Source organism: Aethalodelphis obliquidens, unplaced genomic scaffold, assembly GCF_003676395.1.
Source record: "Aethalodelphis obliquidens isolate GAN/ISIS:26980383/991018 unplaced genomic scaffold, ASM367639v1 scaffold4, whole genome shotgun sequence".
In the NCBI taxonomy this organism is placed as follows: domain Eukaryota; kingdom Metazoa; phylum Chordata; class Mammalia; order Artiodactyla; family Delphinidae; genus Aethalodelphis; species Aethalodelphis obliquidens.
In genome coordinates this window covers 11835375-11849733 of record NW_020837948.1, presented here as the reverse complement: position 1 = coordinate 11849733, position 14359 = coordinate 11835375, and the positions used below count along the sequence as shown (strand labels likewise).

The following is a 14359-nucleotide window of genomic DNA, read 5'->3' as shown; positions in this document are numbered from 1 at the left end:
GGTGGGGTTGTGTTCCTGTCTTGCTAGTTGTTTGGTATGGGGCGTCCAGCACTGGAGCTTGCTTGCCTTTGGGTGGAGCTGGGTCTTAGTGTTGACACGGTGATCTCTGGGAGAGCTCTTGCCGGTTGATATTACATGGAGCTGGTAGGTCTCTGGTGGTCCAGTGTCCTGAACTCAGCTCTCCCACCTCAGAGGCTCAGGCCTGACACCCGGCCTGAGCACAAAGACCCTGTCAGTCACATGGCTCAGAAGAAAGGAAGAAAAAAAAGGAAAAATAAAAAACAAACAGATAGAATCCTAAACCAAATGGTAAAAGCAAAACTTTCTACCTGTCTGACTGGCTTCTGTTCAAGATTTCCGAGCTGTTGTAATTCTGAAAGTCATTCTCATCTCTGCTCTTCTCCACTCCTTCTGAAAATTATGAAGCAGGAACTAATCTAGATCTGTGGATTTCAGTAGTAAAAAGCAGTCCAAAATGTCTGGCTTCATGGAGTTTATACAGGAACTGAATTAGCTGGCACTTTTCATCTTGGACTCCCCAGCCTCCAGAACTGGTCTTCCTAAAGCCAGGCCACCTGCAGCCGCAACTTCTCCTCGCCATGGCTCTTTTAAATTAGATTTTCAATGCCGCTTCCATGAAACTCTTGGCTTAGCTGGGCAGTGTGGCTGGGGGTCCGACTCTGGCCGCCACCATCCACTCAGGGCTAACTGAAGTGTTACAGCCATGTGCAACTACTAGAAATTTCCCCCAAAGTGCCACTCTGCTCGGTTCGTGAAGGCTTTGCACCACCTATTTCCTCTTTGTAAGATGCCTTAACCCTTTACCTCTCTCCCAGCCCTGTCCCCTTCGTGTCTTCTGATCCTTCTTCAGAAAGTCTTTTGCAACCACTTCCATGACCACTACCATCTCCCCACCCACTCACTAGCCTTTCCATGAATCTTATGCATACCACAGTCATAACATCTATTATATAAATATCTCTTTATCTTTCTTTACTAACAGATCTAGAGTTTCCTTGAAGAGAAACAGAGATGGCATCTTACTTTTTCTTTGTATCCACAGCCTAGCACAGTGCCTGATACTTAATGGTCATGAAATGTTGGATGGATGGACATTAAATAAAATTTAATGGAATTCTGTCCTAGTGTTCTGTTGCCTAATATGGTTATGAACTCCTACACATTGGAGAAAGTTTGCTTATAAAATTAAAAATTTAAAGCCACCCTGGCAGATTTACCAGGGAAGAGATTACCAGTAATATCTGTAGGACCACTAGCACAGATGCTGGCTCCCTGGTAGAAGGAGATTATCAAATCCTAGGATTGATTTAAAGCATTACTAATTCTTCTACACTGTATTGTAACAAGCTGATATTGATTTATCTCCAACTATATTATTTTATGACTTTTCACTTCACCATTTCAACTCATACTATGGTAAATACATATATTTAGATGGCATAAAATCTAGGACTCAAGAGTTCAGATCCAAGCATTATCATTAAGCTGGCCAATCCTGAAAAACTAAACTGAACATTAGATCCAAAGTCCTTTCTATTCTACTCTCTAAACTGGCTGGCCTCCCTGCCCTACTTAGCACTTTGGGCCAGCACCCGGCATCCTTGTGTTGGCTGTAGTCTATGCCTTCTGACTCCACGCATCATGCATACCACTTCCTGAACTCTTTCTGACCTCCACTGGCCCTATCAATGATCAACAGTTTAATGATTATTTATTTGGTTCCAATACTCAAGGTGACTCTTAAGTTCTCACTCATTCTGTGATTAATCAGTATGTCTCTTGATGTACAGCTGTTGCCAGCTGCTTTAAGTAATATCCTGCCTAATCCCTGTCCAGCTTGTAGGATTCTCTCCCCTGTAACCTGATAATCCCATCAAGTTGGTTTAGTTCCAAAAGATACCAAGATCTCTTAAGAATTCAACCTTCCGTGGTCTGGTTCAAGTCAACTGTTGCTTACTTTCATTTAGGTCTTGATTATCTAACCCCTGGTCCTTCACAAATATTCTTGTTGGTTTTATTCTGTAACCATCTCACTGCCTTACATTAAAGGCAGGTTAATTATGCAAGAATATAGTTTTGGTAATGTCACTTTCATAGTGAGACATACTTTAATGGCTTCTCATTGTCTGTGAAATAAAGGTCATATATTTTAGCCTGACATTCAGAGTTCTCCATGAACTGGCCTCAACATACCTTTGTAGATTTATTTCTTAAAACCTCCTTTTACCTACTCATATTCCCTCTCTCCATCACTTGCCTGACAAAATATCTGATAGAAACCCTCTATCTCTGTTCTTCATATCTGCTGACAAAATAACAAAACCTGCCTGATTGGTTTGTATGACTACAGACCTCAGATGAGCATGAAACTTTTCCCAGCAGAACAGCTGTGATTTTTTTTCCGGTAAGTTGCTTTCTCCCTCTCCTAGACAACTATTCTGTACCCTCCTGTCTCTTCTCAAATTTCCCTCTCCTCTTCCACACTTACACCCAGCTGATGACCTCACCTGTAACTCACTGAGAATACGCGGGTCATCAAATGGAGACTCTCGCCTTTCCACTACTGACGGAATTTAATTCTTGCTTCATGTGGTCACCTGTGCTCTTCTGATTGCCTTCTGTTACCAGTGGAGAAAGTGTCCCTCCTCTCATTCAAGGTTCTATCCTCCTACTAGTGCTCCAGATCCCGCGGTTCTCACCTTCTTAGGTACGTCACTTATTTATCCAACCTCACACTTGCATCATATACTCTTTCCTAGCTCATTCCTATCTGCATGGGAACATGCTGGTATCTCACATCCCTGCAAAAACTTCTTTGATTCCTCATCACTCAGTACCATTTTCCCACTCTTATTCTAAAGTAAACAGCTCCAGACTGTCTTGACTTCCTCACCTCCCTCCCATTTGCTGTTTAATCCACCTCAATCTTGTTTTTCCCACCCCATTTAGATGATGGTATTCCACTGAAAGTACTCTAACCAAGGTCCCCAACTATCTTCATGATGTCAGACCCAATGTAAACTTCCCTGTGTTCATCTTACTTCAATTCATAGCATCACACCACACAGATGATCACTGCTTTGTTCCTGACACATTTCCACTCTTGGCTATGTCAAACCACAGAGTCCTAGTTTTCCTTCTTCCTTATTGGTTACTTCTCTAATGTGTTGAATTCTACTTTATAGAACCTCTGAAGACTTTCTAGACCTAGTCCAGAGCCCCCTCTTTCTCTCAATTTTCAGTTTTTCCCTGGATTGTCTCATTCATTCTCATGGCCTTAAATATCACCTATCGTCTAATAATTCCTAAATTTGTATCTCCAGTCCAACTCTCTCCCTTTAACTCCAGATTCATCTGTTTGCAGGTCAACTTTACATTTTCTCTTCCAACCTAATCATGCTTCAAAGATGGTCTTACACTATCTCCTCCCATCTTAGGCTGTGGCACCACCATTTACCCCGTTACTCAAGATAAATAAATTGGTAAAAAGAAAAGTTACAAATTGGGTAAGTGCAGTGAAGAAATTACATGGAATTTTATGATATAAAATAGAAGTTGGAGTAGGGTAGAGAACACTTTGATGAGGTAGATCAGCAAAAGCCTCTTTAAGAAGGAGATGACAGGGCTTCCCTGGTGGCGCAGTGGTTGAGAGTCCGCCTGCCGATGCAGGGGACATGGGTTCGTGCCCCGGTCCGGGAAGATCCCACATGTCGCGGAGCGGCTGGGCCCGTGAGCCATGGCCGCTGAGCCTGCGCGTCCGGAGCCTGTGCTCCGCAACGGGAGAGGCCACAACGGTGAGAGGCCCACGTACCACAAAAACAAACAAACAAACAAAAAAATGAAGGAGATGACATTTCAACTGAAACATGAATTATGAGTAGTAGTCAAGCATATAGAGAGGAAGAGGACAAGCACACTCCAAAAGGAAAGTGCAAGTATAAAGCTATTTCAGGGAAACAGTTTGATGTATGTTCACAATAGTAACAAATCTAATATCCCTGAAGTGGAGTAAGTAAATGAAGGGGAAAGTGCAGGGGATGAGTGTGTAAAGAGGGGCAGGGACTAGATCAAATGTAGTATTTCAATAGTCCAGGTGAGAGGAAGTGGTGGTATGGACCACAGAAGTAGAATTGGAGAAAATGGATTTAATTTAAAAGTGTTAACTGTAGTATAATACACATAACAGAATATTTATCATTTTAACCATTTGTAGCTATACAGTTCAGTGGCATTTAACATATTCACAATGTTGTATAACCATCACCATTATTGATATCCAAAATTTTTTCATCATCTCCAACAAAAATTCTGTACCCATTGAACAATAACTCCCCTTCCTTCCAGCCCCTGGTAATCTCTGTTCTACTTTCTGTCTTTATGAATTTGTCCATTATATATACTTCATATAAGTGGAATCATATTTATCCCTCTGTTTCTGGCTTATTTCACTAAACACAATGTTTTTAAAGTCCACCCATGCTGCAGCATATATTAAAATTTCATTTCTTTTTATAGCTGAACACTATTCCATTGTATTGTATGCCATATGTATATGCATATGCCTTTTCTTAATCTAAAATAGATTTAATCTTTATTTTAGAAAAAGAATTAGTGAGACATGGTGATAAACTGGATGTGGGGGTGAAGGAAGGAGATGAAGGTAACAACGATGAGTCCTTGGGTTCGTGAAAAGAAGTGGCAGGAGATTAATTTAATAAAATGGAGAAAACTTGAGAAGGATATTCATTTATCCCAATCAAACTGAATTAGAATTCCTAACCTCCTGGATGGAGGAGGATTCTTGACGGATGAGACCCCCATTGGGTCTTAAATGATAAGTACGAGTGTTAACCATGTTGAGAGATATGCATGAGACGGGGTGGCCGCAAAAGAAAATTCAAAAAGAATGGACCAAGTGATAAAGGTCATGAAGATCTTTGTTTTGTTTCTGTTTCTGGAACATCCTCCCCTAAATGTCTAAACGTTTCCTGATCTTCAAGTCCAAGGTGAAATGCCCAGCTCTTCAGAACCCCTTAAGCACTTATCTGTGCTCTTTTAATGGTGTTTATCAGCTTTTAGCTTATCTAACAATTTTTGGCCATCTCTTCCCTATTATACCATAAGCTCTTTAAGGGCATGCATTACATCTTTAGCATATTTGTGTCTTCCAACAATATCCAGTATTGTTGCCTTGCATAAAGAAAACTGTCAATAAATGTTGGTTTTCAGCAGAGAATCATCATCAGGAATGATGATGACTTATAGCCAAGAGGCTATAAAGAATGTTGGTTACAATAGTTATTATCTGAAGATTTTTACTTTGCATTCTTTTTTTCAGAATTAAGTTGTACAATTATCTGATGTCATTACATTTTTGGAGCAAGGGAGGAAACCCCTAAGTTAAAGAAGAAATATCATAGAACCTCACTATCTCAAAAGAAAAGCTAGGGCTTCCCTGGTGGCGCAGTGGTTGAGAGTCCGCCTGCTGATGCAGGGGACACGGGTTCGTGCCCCGGTCCGGGAAGATCCCACATGTCGCGGAGCGGCTAGGCCCGTGAGCCATGGTCACTGAGCCTGCGCGTCCGGAGCCTGTGCTCCACAACGAGAGAGGCCAAAACAGTGAGAGGCCCACGTACCGTAAATAAATAAATAAATAAATAAATAAAGAGAAAAAAAGAAAAGCTAGACAATCCTGAGATAATTAAGGGGCTGTTTTTTGTTGTTGTCATTGTTCTGTTTTGTTACTATGCAAATCTAATCATTAGAAAGATTAATTCCTGGATAGAACTAGCAGTAGAGAAAGGTAATGTAGTCATTTCCAACTTGTATAAAAATTGGTTTAGTATCTAAGATGCTGACATTAGTTGAGATGCAGCTTAGATTTCCAAATACCTTAATCTACGTGAATTTAAAATGTACTTCCCTAATAAACAGAAGTACTTGCAAGTGTGTATATAGATTTCAAATACATAGGTAATATGGAGAGAATTGAAATTTTATCTTCACTAACTCTAATAGTTCACTTGGCAACTAGCAACGTGATCGTCTGACATCATCTTATTATTATTGTCCAGTTTTATGTGGTATTGTTTTATATGATATTCTAAAGAGAACGTAGATTACTGTGGATTTTTAAAAAAGACTTAGAAATCTTTATTATCGTTGTACAAATGTGCAAATAAAGATTTAAAAAGTCAAGAGTCTGGTTAAATATAAGCCCATAGCTCAGGGTAAGGACGAAAAAGAGTCTAGAGTAGGTTTATGTGAAAATAGAACGGAAAATAATGCTCTCCATTGTTTTGAGTGACAAAGAATTGGCAGGAATCCCAATACCACAAGAGACAAGATTAATATTAAGTATATCTGTCAACATCCTGTTTGAAAATCTCAGCCAGGATCTGAGGTATCTGAAAACATTCAAAGTGGGTTTTGCCTAGGAATGAGTCATAGTCTCTGTAACAGAAAGCCCTAAAATATCAGTATAGGATGTTAAAAGTAAAACAGACTTCAGTGATCATACTGTCCAACTCCCATGTTTTACAGATGAGAAAACTGGGGCCCAGAAAACCCTCTCTCCACTCTGCAATACTGGGAGGCACCAGGAAGTAATGGACAAAATATGGACCTTGGAACCATGCAGAATTAGTTTCGGATCCCAGTTTGGTCATTCAGACAAGTCCCTTACTATCTCTGAGCCTCAATTTCCTCAGCTGTAATATGGGAATAGCTACTTTACAAGGTGGTTGTAAGATTATGAATAATGTACATAAAGTATCTGGCACAGAGAGAATCAACAAATGCCAGGTCTTATTACCCAAAATCCTGGGTTCATGGCAGAACAAGGATGCCCATCTCAATCCAAGTGTGTCTTCAATATACCTTTAGAGATTCCCCAGTCAGTAAATCTCTTCTCAAAAACAGAGTGAACAGAGAGGGTGGTAACCCTTCTATAAATACTCAGGCCTTTAGTAATCTGGAAATATCAAGTGAGTCCGTCAGTACTGTATAAAATGCTGAATGGTACTTCTAAAATTTTCCAGGACTTCAATATAGCAAAGGATAGTTCAACACAAGGGGTAGAAATCTAATACCTTTGGGATAACACCTCTAAATACAACTGAAGGAATCTTTCTGAACTTAAGCTTTTATACTTAAATATGTGTGAGAATGGGGTGTCAATGTTGTAGATATGTATGCGAAAGTAGGTTTTGGCAATTATACAATGGTCTATTTTTTAAAATTTAACTATAGTTGATTTACAATATTGTGTTAGTGTCAGGTGTACAGCTTCAGATCCTTTTCCATTATAGATTATTACAAGATATTGAATATAGTTCCCTGTGCTATAGAGTAAACCCTTGTTGTTTATATATTTTATATATTGTGGTATGCATCTGTTAATTCCATACTCCTAATTTATCCCTCCCTCTTCTCTTTTCCCTTTGGTAATCATAAGTTTGTTTTCTATGTCTGTGAGTCTGTTTCTGTTTTTTAAATAAGTTGATTTGTATTGTGTTTTTAGTTTCCACATGTAAGTGATATCACATGATATTTGTCTTTCTTTGCCTGACTTACTTCACTTAGTATGATAATATCTAGGTCATCCATGTAACTGCAAATGGCATTATTTCTTTTTTTATGGCTAAGTTATATTCCATTGTATATATATACCGCATCTTCTTTATCCACTCATATGATAATGTACATTTAGGTTGCTTCCCTGTCTTGGCTATTGTGAATAGTGCTGCTGTGAACATTGGGGTGAATATATTTTTTTGAACTAGAGTTTTCATCTTTTCCAGTTATGTGCTCAGGAGTGAGATTTCAGGATCACATGGTAACTTTATTTTTATTTTTTTAAGGAATCTCCATACTGTTCTCCATAGTGGCTGCACCAGTTTACATTCCCACCAACAATGTAGGAGGCTTCCCTTTTCTCCACACCCTCTCCAGCATTTATTATTTGTAGACTTTTTGATGATGGCCATTCTGACCAGTATAAGGTGATACCTCATTGTAGTTTTGATTTAATGGTCTATTTTTTTTAATTCAACAAAATTGCGTTAGATTTATCTAACATTTGAGTTGGAAAAAAATCCAAACCTTCAAAGATCGAATGAATTATACAGAGAGGTAAAGAAAGATTCCTAAAGGCTTTATGATTTGTAAAAGAGTGAGACAGCAGAAACATTTATTTGTCCTAATTAGCTATCTTTACTGTATATGTACATGACATGGAAACATAGGTCCTACAACTTACAGGACAGACTTAAAAACTACAGGCAATCTGATTGCTCAGATCCTTTAGTCCTGTCTAATCTTAACTCACTTATAATGGACACAGTCATCAGCCATGACATGTTAAATGAGGATGGACAATTTAAGTGTCTACAACCAGGCATCTGCTCTGCTATATATCTTCTTAGTATTGTCCCTTTGAAACTAATATGAATGTCCTACACTGAAGCAGAATTAAGTCTATAAGGAAATACCCTGTAACTAGCTTCTCTTAGTTACTACTTATGTTGTCTCCAGGTGCCTAGAGTTGACAATATGGCAATATAGAACTGGAGAGCTGTGAAACGTAGAGGATATACAGGATTTGGGAACTAGAAAGGATCTTAACAAGGCCACAAATTAGCCTACAGGCTAAATCTAGCCAACCAAAGTGTTTTAATTGTTCTTTAAAGTATTGGCCCGTGCTATATGTTAGATATTTTGCATTAGCTGCAACCATTTAACAATCAGATTTCCTATTACAAGCAGGATTTCCAGCTTCTCTTGAAAAGTTGGACACTCAGGCAATCCTGAGTCTGAATTCTTTCCTGGCAACTTTTGGTTAGAGCTGAACAGTGCCAGCCCCCTCTCCAGTAGCCCCATCTCCCGTCTCTCCCAATAGGTTAGCCAGGCCAACTCTACCCATGGTCCTTAACTTCACAGCTCCTGATTTAGTCTAAATGATATTTGACAGAAGAGAAAAACCAAAGCCCAGAGAGATCAAAAGACTGAAGCTAGCTCCAGAACCCAGATGTCCCAGTCAACTATGGCTCTCCCATTTGAGAAGTCTTTAATGAGTATTAGTTTGTTGACTACTTCTTAAAAGATGAATAAACACAAAAATATAATCTAGAGCAAGATTTATAAGAAAGGAAACATGTAGGTAAAAAGCTGTGCCACCTCAGACAAAATATTACTGATTATCAGTGGCTACTTAGCTTGATATTAGGTTACAAATGTATTCTTAGAATAAGGCCTAATTTTTATCAGGCAATTGGCTCTGTATGATTTTTTTTTAAATAAAAATCCCTAAATTGGCTTTATTTGGATTTCAAATGTTAATATACTAAAAAGTCACCTGGAGAATTAGTGGAATTTAAATTCCTAGGCCCTTTCTAAAGACATTCTGATTTAGTATGTCTGTGTGGAGATGCAGGAATTTGCATTTCTGATGATATCACAAGTGATTTACTACATTTACTCATTAGACTTTCACTTCTTCTGTTCTGATCTTAAGCTCTAGATCTTAAGCATGGTATTCTGTTCCCCTTTATTCACAGAACAGAAGTTTCCTGTGGTCCCTGATTCTTTTCGTTCTTTTTCTATGTTCTCTGCTTTGTGGTTTATGGGGGAAAATACAGAAACAAAGAGACATCATGACTGGTGCAGTATGAAGGCTCTAAATGTAACTACCTGAATGTAATTGCTCAATCTGAATGCTTTTACCACGGTGACTAGGTTACTAACATACAATATCGCCTACCCACTCTACTGCTCCTCTTTCCAAAGAATGGTTTCTCTGAATTGAAAAAAAAAAGATTCAATTCAAATTGAAAAAAGTTTTCCTTTATGAACAAAGTCTACCAGAAGATTTTATAACTTTAGTTTGAAACTTCAAGTCAACTTCTTTTGTGTTTCTTCCCTAAAACTTGTGTTCTTTCAAGGTTTTATACTTTATCTTCTACACCTTTTAAGCAGATGTTTAATATAATCAAACAAACACTCTTACACAGTAGTTCCCTCACATAGGACCATTATTTGTTTCCACCTAATTGAACTGTATCTCATGTGCTATATTGTATCAGAAGCCATTTAAGCTTACCTTATTTAAACAAATTTTAAAGAGAAAAATTCTATATTAAGTCCAAAAAAAGTAAAAAAACAAAACACAAACGAATAATTCATTTCTTAGAGGGAAGAGATTGCAGAAAAGGAATATGTCTGTCCACAATCAATCCATATGGAAACTGCAGAAATAACACCACATTACAGAAGACAAAGAAGAGGAAGAAGAAAAACTTCATCAAAGCATTGAGCTGAATTCCCAGTAGAATAGTTCTGAATGTGAAAGTTAAGGCTCTCAGGTTATGAGTGCTTACAATAGAGTAATTCTTGATGTAAAAGCAGGCATATATCATTAGGCCACTCTTATAGCAAAAGGTAAGGTCTTGAGGATTTTTAATATTATCTATGGAAACAAAACTTCTGTATATATAGAATAATACAGTTTTAGAAAAAAGGCATATATAGTGTTTTCTTTTTTCAGTTTTTCTCCTAGGACTTAGCCTTTGGAGAATTGTCTCATTCCCTTTTTACCTTTCAAAATTTTACCTTAGAATCGGTGTTCTACTTTATGAAAGTACTTTTTTAAAACATCATTTGAGAATGTGAAAATATTTAATGTATTTTACTTCAAAAGTAAATTTTATTTCAATAGAACACAAGTTAATGTGCTGCAGAAGTAATTAACTGATAGGATTCTATCTAGTAATTAAGACCCTCCCTATTCACAAAAGGGAAACAGACTCAAAGACTTTGAAAACAAGTTTATGGTTACCAAAGGGGAAACGTGGGAGGGGGGATAAATCAGGAGCTTGGGATGAACATACACACGCTACTATATATAAGATAGTTAACCAACAAGGACCTACCATATAGCATAGGGAACTCTACTCAATATTCTGTGATAACCTATATGAGAAAAGAATCTAAAAAAGAATGAATATATGTATATGTATAACTGAATCACTTTGCTGTACACCTGAAACTAACACAACATTGTAAATCAACTATGCTCCAATAAAATAAAATAAAATAAAAAAATACCCTCCCTGATATCAAAGGAGAAGCTTAACGTACTGGGTAGTATAACAGTAATAAGTTACAAGAGTTAACTTCCAACTTTATCATTAACACAGGAATTTCGGAACTGGATAGCTTAAAAACATGTTAGAGAATATTTTAATGGCCTGAAAGAGTTCCTAATATGGTCCAAGTATCAGTTAGTAGAGGAGAGCTGACTTAAGTTACTTGATTCCGAGTTCCCTATGTAATAGTTTGTTTATACATGCAGTAATTTAAGGGGAAAAAAACCCCCTGAAATCATGCCCTACTTTAGGCAGCAATAAGTAGCCTGTTTTGCAGGAATGAGGAGGTAGAGGAACAAGGGGCAAGTAGGATAGAGAGACGGGAGATGGGCTTGAACACAGCCCAGCAAGCAAGAAGCTTGTTTGACCCTATGAAATACCCAGGATATGGAAGGACCGGTCTTCTAGGGGAGCCTATTCCCAACTCCGCACAGCACTCTCCATCCTGCTGACAGGGCCCGGGAGGGTAGGTAGAAAGATGGAGGTCACTCTGACTGAAATGGTGCCAGGGTAAATCTGTAGCAGTTCAGTACTTCGGACAGAATTATGGTTTTCTAATAATCCTGTGGCTCTAGGGCACATGGGTCACATCTAATGAGGAGAGATTGGCACTGTGAGCAGGGGTCCCTGGCCTCAGTTTTGCTTTCTTTGTGGTGCCTCCTTGGATTCCAGGGCAGTGATAAAAGAGAGTAGTTTCCTTAGAGTCAACTAGCTTTTTAGGAAGAAAATACAAAGTTTATGAATGAGGAGTGAGTCACAGACATGTTTTGAAATTTGCTTCCCAAAGTTATAGAATGCTGATAATTTTAAGCTCCAGAGTAAAAGTTAGGAATTATGTCTTTATTTCTCTGTTCTGCATTTTGGGGACATAGAGGGACTTCTTTCCAATAGAACAAAAGAAATGTTTAATACATAGGTGAAGAGAGAACCACTCTAAACAGACCTTTGCCTGAGGGGAGGAAGGTGTGCAAAGAGAGTGGTGGAAAGGTTAAGGCACCTTCAGAAGCAGAAAAACAGGCCCTGCGCTGAGGCTGCTGACCGGGCCCCGTCGGGACACACATGTTTGCAGGAGAGGAAATGTTCGGAGAGAGAGTTTCTGGGATGACAGGGATGCTGGCTTAGTCATAAAGCTGCAGTGTCAACAAGACGAGGGCCTGTTCCTGAACTTAAAGGACATAAACACAGCCTCTCAGCTGGCAGACATAAACGTAAAAGTTGTTCACACAAAACACACGTGCACGCTCACGCACACACACGCTCACACAGAATGAGAAAAAGGAAACTGCTGTCCCTTCAAACCCGATCACCCAGCAGGGCACCTGCTCTCTGCTCATTTGTGAGCTTGCAGGAACGCAGGTTAAAGATTCAGGCCTGATCTTGATCTTGCAGGGCCAGACTCCCTATTTGTAGTATCTTTTTAAATATAGAAAATTCTCAAAACAACCTGCATGTTTATCTGTGAATATTTACCCAAACACCCTGCATGTATGGATGTCCCATAGAACGGCATAAAAGGGGCAGGGGCTCTGAACTCCGTGTGGGATGGCAGATCTCCTTGATGGTTACCCTCAAGTTCATGTTTCCACTGACATTTACGTAATGGCTTCGGATCGCCAGCGAAAACTCCCCAGCAGGTCCAAAAGGCACCTGCACCCACAGATGCTTAGTATAACATGCAGGTATATCCATTATTTGTCAGAGACATTTTAACATTTGCCTTGAATATCTAGGTCTCAGGAGAAAGAGTGAAGAGTGCAGAGAAACAGAAGAACAGGGATCCAAATCCCCCAGTTCTGCTAATCTAATATCTGGCTGCGCCTTGGTTTCTTCATTGCTGTAAAACTGGAATAGTGCTGTAAGATTTTGTTGAAAAAATTCATCTGAAAACTCCTGCATCATGAGTGCTCCTTGCCTTCTTTTTCTTGAAGGTGTCTCTTTTAGAAATGCGACATCCTAAACTCAGATGTATAAGCACAACGGAATTGTGTGTATTCTATTAGTTGGAAGAGTCACTGAGGCCAGTTCAGATTCAAGGAGAGAGGAATTCGATTCCACCTCTTGAAGGGGTGTGGCCGGTTCACATTTCAGAGAGCATGTGGGACAGGACATATTGCTGTGGCCATCTCGGGAAAATACTGTCAGCCACAAGTGGCTTGCTTGCATGACCCAATTTTGAAGGTCAAACACTAATTATAGCCTGTTGCGAATTTTTTGTAACAAATTCCAGTTTCTTCTGAGTCAGACAAATGCTTATAGTAGACTAGATCAAAGGATTTTTGGACTCAGGAAAACAAAAGAAAAAAAACACATTAAATATTACAAAACATTCTCACAAATGCACCTATGACTCAGATAAATTGACAAGGTTCCTGAGCCATGACCTCATGGACAGAACTGCCTGGCTTCCTACAGGATTAACTAACAAGTAAGAGGGGCAGCCCAAACCCTTATATTCAATTAGGTTTCCTTTAAGATCATTTTTAAATTAAAGCAGTGCTATATAAAATTGATATTAGTTTGTAGCTCAAGTCTTACTAAATAATAGTCTCTTCTGGAAAAGGACAGATTTGAGGAAAAAGACTTTAAATTCTGGGTTCAGAATAAATCTTGTTTTCCCCAGAGAAAACACAATTTGGTTTTTAAAAAGTTTAAGTATTTAGAAATTATTTTTTAAGCAGAAATGTAAAATAGTCTAAACAATGAGACATGGCTTAAATTATAATCAGTTGTATTCCCCACAATAAAATTGAGCATCTATTTGCAGTAAACAAAAAAAACTGTGTTCCTTTCTTCCATGAAGCTTAGGTAAAGAAACTCATTCCATGTTATTTCATTGAAATATTCCTCAAGAAATTAAACTGTTTTGTTAAATCATAATATTGCTAGGTAATGACATGAAAAAGAATTCTGATTCACACGGCAAAAATGAGTCAATCCAAAAATCAGGATGGCATGAATAGTCATCAGTGTTCTGCAGTTATTTTGGAGAAACCTAGGCCAAAGAAGGAATGCTTAGGAGGTTATTATCAAGACTATCTCCCATTTGTATTTTTACTACTGATTAGTAAGAATTTTTGCTAATGACAAAAATATGTATGTGAGGTAATGGGCATCTCGTAAATTATATTCCCTATGAACTTGACTGATTAGAAAAGTGAACAAATAGAAGTAGCCTGAAAATTAATAAAGAAAAT

The 14359-nt window shown here is 38.4% G+C and overlaps 1 protein-coding gene across 1 annotated transcript in view; it reads left to right on the top strand.

Moving 5' to 3' along the window:
* CCDC192 (coiled-coil domain containing 192) overlaps positions 1–14359 on the top strand; it is a 196510-nt gene that overhangs the window by 147737 nt on the left and 34414 nt on the right. The gene's annotated exons all lie outside the window — the stretch shown is intronic.